This window comes from Syngnathus leptorhynchus, unplaced genomic scaffold (genome assembly GCF_054491065.1).
Source record: "Syngnathus leptorhynchus isolate UIUO unplaced genomic scaffold, UIUO_Slep HiC_scaffold_435, whole genome shotgun sequence".
Classification (NCBI taxonomy): domain Eukaryota; kingdom Metazoa; phylum Chordata; class Actinopteri; order Syngnathiformes; family Syngnathidae; genus Syngnathus; species Syngnathus leptorhynchus.
In genome coordinates, this window is record NW_028232378.1 from 1 (window position 1) to 7,500 (window position 7,500).

The following is a 7,500-nucleotide window of genomic DNA, read 5'->3' on the forward strand; positions in this document are numbered from 1 at the left end:
GGCGCTGGTTCCCGGGTCGAACCCGGAAGACGAAAAACGCCGCTCTCCGCCCGGAGCTCATGACAAACGAAAAATTTTCTAAGTGCCAACGGCACTAGCGAGCGAATGTGTCCGCTCGGCGCTGGTTCCCGGGTCGAACCCGGAAGACGAAAAACGCCGCTCTCCGCCCGGAGCTCATGACAAACGAAAAATTTTCTAAGTGCCAACGGCACTAGCGAGCGAATGTGTCCGCTCGGCGCTGGTTCCCGGGTCGAACCCGGAAGACGAAAAACGCCGCTCTCCGCCCGGAGCTCATGACAAACGAAAAATTTTCTAAGTGCCAACGGCACTAGCGAGCGAATGTGTCCGCTCGGCGCTGGTTCCCGGGGTCGAACCCGGAAGACGAAAAACGCCGCTCTCCGCCCGAGCTCATGACAAACGAAAAATTTTCTAAGTGCCAACGGCACTAGCGAGCGAATGTGTCCGCTCGGCGCTGGTTCCCGGGTCGAACCCGGAAGACAAAAAACGCCGGTCTCCGCCCGGAGCTCATGACAAACGAAAAATTTTCTAAGTGCCAACGGCACTAGCGAGCGAATGTGTCCGCTCGGCGCTGGTTCCCGGGTCGAACCCGGAAGACGAAAAACGCCGCTCTCCGCCCGGAGCTCATGACAAACGAAAAATTTTCTAAGTGCCAACGGCACTTGCGAGCGAATGTGTCCGCTCGGCGCTGGTTCCCCGGGTCGGACCCGGAAGACGAAAAACGCCGGTCTCCGCCCGGAGCTCATGACAAACGAAAAATTTTCTAAGTGCCAACGGCACTAGCGAGCGAATGTGTCCGCTCGGCGCTGGTTCCCGGGTCGGACCCGGAAGACGAAAAACGCCGGTCCTCGCCTGGAGGTCCCAGCAAAATCGGCGAAAAAAACGACTAAGTGTCAACTTTCGAAAAAACGACTAAGTGCCCACGGCTCTGCGGGGCTTGTGAGTCCGCCCCGCGCCGGTTCGGTGGTCGGCCTCAAAAAGCAAAAAATCAGCCTCTCTCCCTGGAGCTCACCTCGAGGTACCAGGGGGTGAGGTACCCGGGCTAAGGTGCAGTACCTTTTTTGGTCTTCAGGTGCGCCAGAGTACAATGAAATGGTCCCAGTAGTCAGTGTACTCATCGACTTTCCCCCCGTTTTCCAAAGCACCTCGTTTACGAGTATGGAGGAGATGGTGCTGGTCTCCCCACGGCGTCGGACACGCCGTCCTCGACAGCACAAGGTCGGATAGAAGACCTGGAAAGCGCCGTGGCACGCGCTGGAGGTGGGCACTTTGGCGAAAAAACGACTAAGTGTCAACTTTCGAAAAAACGACTAAGTGTCAACTTTCGAAAAAACGGCTAAGTGTCAACTTTCGAAAAAACGACTAAGTGTCACCTCTCTGAAAAAATGGCAAAGTGTCGCCTCTCTGAAATTTTTCTAAGTGCCCACGGCTCTGCGGGCTCGTGCATCCGAGCCGCGCCGGTTCTGCAACCGGCCTAGAATGACGAAAAATAACGGTCTCCTCCTGGAGCTCACAGCCAATTGTGGCGAAAAAGTGGCAAAGTGCCCACGGCCCTGCCGAGCTTTGGCGTCCGCTCAGCGCCGGTGCCGCAGTCGGCCTCGAATGACGAAAAATGACGGTCTCCTCCTGGAGCTCACAGCCAACTTGGCAAAAAGTTTCTAAGTGCCCACGGCCCTGCCGAGCTTTGGCGTCCGCCCAGCGCCGGTTCCGCAGTCGGCCTCGAATGACGAAAAATAACGGTCTCCTCCTGGAGCTCACAGCCAACTTGGCAAAAAGTTTCTAAGTGCCCACGGCCCTGCCGAGCTTTGGCGTCCGCTCAGCGCCGGTGCCGCAGTCGGCCTCGAATGACGAAAAAATGACGGTCTCCTCCTGGAGCTCACAGCCAACTTGGCAAAAAGTTTCTAAGTGCCCACGGCCCTGCCGAGCTTTGGCGTCCGCCCAGCGCCGGTTCCGCAGTCGGCCTCGAATGACGAAAAATAACGGTCTCCTCCTGGAGCTCACAGCCAACTTGGCAAAAAGTTTCTAAGTGCCCACGGCCCTGCCGAACTTTGGCGTCCGCTCAGCGCCGGTTCCGCAGTCGGCCTCGAATGACGAAAAATAACGGTCTCCTCCTGGAGCTCACAGCCAACTTGGCAAAAAGTTTCTAAGTGCCCACGGCCCTGCCGAACTTTGGCGTCCGCTCAGCGCCGGTTCCGCAGTCGGCCTCGAATGACGAAAAATAACGGTCTCCTCCTGGAGCTCACAGCCAACTTGGCAAAAAGTTTCTAAGTGCCCACGGCCCTGCCGAGCTTTGGCGTCCGCCCAGCGCCGGTTCCGCAGTCGGCCTCGAATGACGAAAAATAACGGTCTCCTCCTGGAGCTCACAGCCAACTTGGCAAAAAGTTTCTAAGTGCCCACGGCCCTGCCGAGCTTTGGCGTCCGCCCAGCGCCGGTTCCGCAGTCGGCCTCGAATGACGAAAAATAACGGTCTCCTCCTGGAGCTCACAGCCAACTTGGCAAAAAGTTTCTAAGTGTCACATCTCTGAAAAAACGACTAAGTGTCAACTTTCGAAAAAACGGCTAAGTGTCAACTTTCGAAAAAACGGCAAAGTGTCACATCTCTGAAAAAACGGCTAAGTGTCGACTTTCGAAAAAACGGCTAAGTGTCAACTTTCGAAAAAACGGCAAAGTGTCACATCTCTGAAAAAACGGCTAAGTGTCACATCTCTGAAAAAACGGCTAAGTGTCACATCTCTGAAAAAACGGCTAAGTGTCGCCTCTCTGAAAAAACGGCAAAGTGTCAACTTTCGAAAAAACGACAGAGTGTCGCCTCTCTGAAAAAACGACTAAGTGTCGACTCTGAGAAAATGGCAAAGTGCCCACGGCTCTGCGGGCTCGTGCATCCGACCCGCGCCGGTTCCCCAGCCGGCCTGAAATAAGGCAAAACCAGCCTCTCCGCCTGGAGCTCAGAGCCAACTTGGCGAATATTTTCTAAGTGCCCACGGCTCTGCGTGGCTACGGCGTCTGCCCAGCGCCGGTTCCTGGGTCGAACCCCGAGGACGAGGAATGCCGGTCTCCGCCTGGAGGTCCCAGCTTAATCGGCGAAAATTTTCTAAGTGCCCACGGCTCTGCCGGGCTCGTGCATCCGACCCGCGCCGGTTCCCCAGCCGGCCTGAAATAAGGCAAAACCAGGCTCTCCCCCTGGAGCTCAGAGCCAATTGTGGCGAAAAAACGACTAAGTGTCAACTTTCGAAAAAACGACTAAGTGTCAACTTTCCAAAAAAACGGCTAAGTGTCGACTTTCGAAAAAACGGCTAAGTGTCAACTTTCGAAAAAACGACTAAGTGTCGCCTCTGAAAAAACGACTAAGTGTCGCCTCTCTGAAAAAACGACTAAGTGCCCACGGCTCTGCGGGGCTTGTGAGTCCGCCCCGCGCCGGTTCGGCGGTCGGCCTCAAAAAGCGAAAAATCAGCCTCTCTCCCTGGAGCTCACCAAAAATTTGTCGAAATTTTTCTAAGTTCTCCTCGAGGTACCAGGGGGTGAGGTACCCGGGCTAAGGTGCAGTACCTTTTTTGGTCTTCAGGTGCGCCAGAGTACAATGAAATGGTCCCAGTAGTCAGTGTACTCATCGACTTTCCCCCCGTTTTCCAAAGCACCCCGTTTACGAGTATGGAGGAGATGGTGCTGGTCTCCCCACGGCGTCGGACACGCCGTCCTCGACAGCACAAGGTCGGATAGAAGACCTGAAAAGCGCCGTGGCACGCGCTGGAGGTGTCACTGTGGCGAAAAAGTGACTAAGTGTCAACTTTCGAAAAAACGGCTAAGTGTCAACTTTCGAAAAAACGGCTAAGTGTCAACTTTCGAAAAAACGGCTAAGTGTCAACTTTCGAAAAAACGACTAAGTGTCGCCTCTCTGAAAAAACGGCAAAGTGTCAACTTTCGAAAAAACGACTAAGTGTCAACTTTCGAAAAAACGACTAAGTGTCACCTCTCTGAAAAAATGGCAAAGTGTCAACTGCGAATGTGGTGGTGCATGGAAGGAAGTGGAGGACGGCCGCCTCCTTAAACACAGGCCGAAGAGGAGCGTCAGGGCCGGCTCCTTAAACACGGACCGAGTGTCGCCCTTAACACAGACCAAGCGGAGGACGGCCGCCTCCCTAAATACAGGCCGAACCGGAGCGCGAGGGCCGCTCCTTAAACATGGACCGAGTGTCGCCCTTAACACGGACCAAGGGGAGGACGGCCGCCTCCTTAAACACAGGCCGGAGAGGAGCGTCAGGGCCAGGCTCCTCAAACATGGACCGAGTGTCGCCCTTAACACGGACCAAGGGGAGGACGGCCGCCTCCTTAAACACAGGCCGGAGAGGAGCGTCAGGGCCAGGCTCCTCAAACATGGACCGAGTGTCGCCCTTAACACGGACCAAGGGGAGGACGGCCGCCTCCTTAAACACAGGCCGGAGAGGAGCGTCAGGGCCAGGCTCCTCAAACATGGACCGAGTGTCGCCCTTAACACGGACCAAGGGGAGGACGGCCGCCTCCTTAAACACAGGCCGGAGAGGAGCGTCAGGGCCAGGCTCCTCAAACATGGACAGAGTGTCGCCCTTAACACAGACCAAGCGGAGGACGGCCGCCTCCCTAAATACAGGCCGAACCGGAGCGCGAGTGTCGCTCCTTAAACACGGACCGAGTGGAGGACGGCCGCCTCCTTAAACACAGGCCGAACAAAATGACACAAAGTGTCAACTGCGAATGTTGTCCATCCAAGGAAGGAGCGTGATGCCCGGCCGGCTCCTTAAACACAGGCCGAGAGTCGCCCCGGACGGTCCGCCTCGCGGCGCCCGTCTGCTCGGATAAAATGACACAAAGTGTCAACTACGAATGTTGTCCATCCAAGGAGGGAGCGTGATGCCCGGCCGGCTCCGAAAACACAGGCCGAGAGTCGCCCCGGACGGTCCGCCTCGCGGCGCCCGTCTGCTCGGATAAAATGACACAAAGTGTCAACTGCGAATGTTGTCCATCCAAGGAAGGAGCGTGATGCCCGGCCGGCTCCTTAAACACAGGCCGAGAGTCGCCCCGGACGGTCCGCCTCGCGGCGCCCGCCCGCTCGGATAAAATGACACAAAGTGTCAACTACGAATGTTGTCCATCCAAGGAGGGAGCTTGAGGCCCGGCCGGCTCCTTAAACACAGGCCGAGAGTCGCCCCGGACGGTCCGCCTCGCGGCGCCCGTCTGCTCGGATAAAATGACACAAAGTGTCAACTGCGAATGTTGTCCATCCAAGGAAGGAGCGTGATGCCCGGCCGGCTCCTTAAACACAGGCCGAGAGTCGCCCCGGACGGTCCGCCTCGCGGCGCCCGTCTGCTCGGATAAAATGACACAAAGTGTCAACTGCGAATGTTGTCCATCCAAGGAAGGAGCGTGATGCCCGGCCGGCTCCTTAAACACAGGCCGAGAGTCGCCCCGGACGGTCCGCCTCGCGGCGCCCGCCCGCTCGGATAAAATGACACAAAGTGTCAACTACGAATGTTGTCCATCCAAGGAAGGAGCGTGATGCCCGGCCGGCTCCTTAAACACAGGCCGAGAGTCGCCCCGGACGGTCCGCCTCGCGGCGCCCGTCTGCTCGGATAAAATGACACAAAGTGTCAACTACGAATGTTGTCCATCCAAGGAGGGAGCGTGATGCCCGGCCGGCTCCGAAAACACAGGCCGAGAGTCGCCCCGGACGGTCCGCCTCGCGGCGCCCGTCTGCTCGGATAAAATGACACAAAGTGTCAACTGCGAATGTTGTCCATCCAAGGAAGGAGCGTGATGCCCGGCCGGCTCCTTAAACACAGGCCGAGAGTCGCCCCGGACGGTCCGCCTCGCGGCGCCCGCCCGCTCGGATAAAATGACACAAAGTGTCAACTACGAATGTTGTCCATCCAAGGAAGGAGCGTGATGCCCGGCCGGCTCCTTAAACACAGGCCGAGAGTCGCCCCGGACGGTCGCCTCGCGGCGCCCGTCTGCTCGGATAAAATGACACAAAGTGTCAACTACGAATGTTGTCCATCCAAGGAGGGAGCGTGATGCCCGGCCGGCTCCGAAAACACAGGCCGAGAGTCGCCCCGGACGGTCCGCCTCGCGGCGCCCGTCTGCTCGGATAAAATGACACAAAGTGTCAACTGCGAATGTTGTCCATCCAAGGAAGGAGCGTGATGCCCGGCCGGCTCCTTAAACACAGGCCGAGAGTCGCCCCGGACGGTCCGCCTCGCGGCGCCCGCCCGCTCGGATAAAATGACACAAAGTGTCAACTACGAATGTTGTCCATCCAAGGAGGGAGCGTGAGGCCCGGCCGGCTCCGAAAACACAGGCCGAGAGTCGCCCCGGACGGTCCGCCTCGCGGCGCCCGCCCGCTCGGATAAAATGACACAAAGTGTCAACTACGAATGTTGTCCATCCAAGGAGGGAGCGTGAGGCCCGGCCGGCTCCGAAAACACAGGCCGAGAGTCGCCCCGGACGGTCCGCCTCTCGAGGCGCCCGCCCGCTCGGATAAAATGACACAAAGTGTCAACTACGAATGTTGTCCATCCAAGGAGGGAGCGTGATGCCCGGCCGGCTCCGAAAACACAGGCCGAGATTCGACCCCGGACGGGCCGTCTTCTCCCGGCGCCCGCCCGCGTACGCCCCCCATCCCCGGTCGCCCGTCTGCTCCCGGCGGGCCTCCGAGTACCCCCTCACCCAACTGACCGACTGGCACTCATGACCCGCCTTGGTAGGGCCTCCATCGGCCTCGGCTCGTCCGACGTCGGGTGGACGGTTCCTACCCACTGCGGGTCGCACTCTAGCGCCCCGGCCGCCGCGTGAGCGTGCGCTCCCCGCGCCGCCCCGCAGGCCCCGGCGCGACCGTACTGCGGCGAGACCGAGACGACCCGGTTTGGCATCCATCCCACCTAGCCACGATCCACGGAGGCCGAGCGAGCGGCTGAGTGTCGGGCGCCGCGCGTGCGAGCGTCCGCCGGCCGCGCCGGTCCTTCCGCGAATGTCGTTTCTCAAACCCTCCGGCTTGATAGCGGCGGCACCACGGGAAGCCGTCCACACACACCGTCCGACCTCTATCCGAAAAGCCTTCCCGACCAACCGCGGTCGCGGGGGCGTCTGTCGCTCCGCATCGGGGGGGCGTATGGCTTCCGCGCTACGCGCTGCGGGCTCGGGGGGGCCGCAACGGCTGAGTCTGACTCGGCCGGGGCGCAGCTTCCCTCCCGGCAGTCAGCAATAGTGCCGATCGCGCCTGCCACCAGCCCCCTCCCCGACGGGTTCGTCGGCGCCGGCTGGCCGCCGTCCGCCTTCGTTCCCCGAGGGTTCCCAACCAGCGCCGATCCAACTCCGCATCCTGGCCGCACGCAGTGCGTGCCTCGCGCGGGTAAGTCGCCGGCGCAGCGCCGCAGCTCCCGACCCCCGCGTACGGGAATAGTTGAGGGCCTCAGCGGGCCGCACCGACCGAGTCCGACTCGGGCCGGGGCGCAG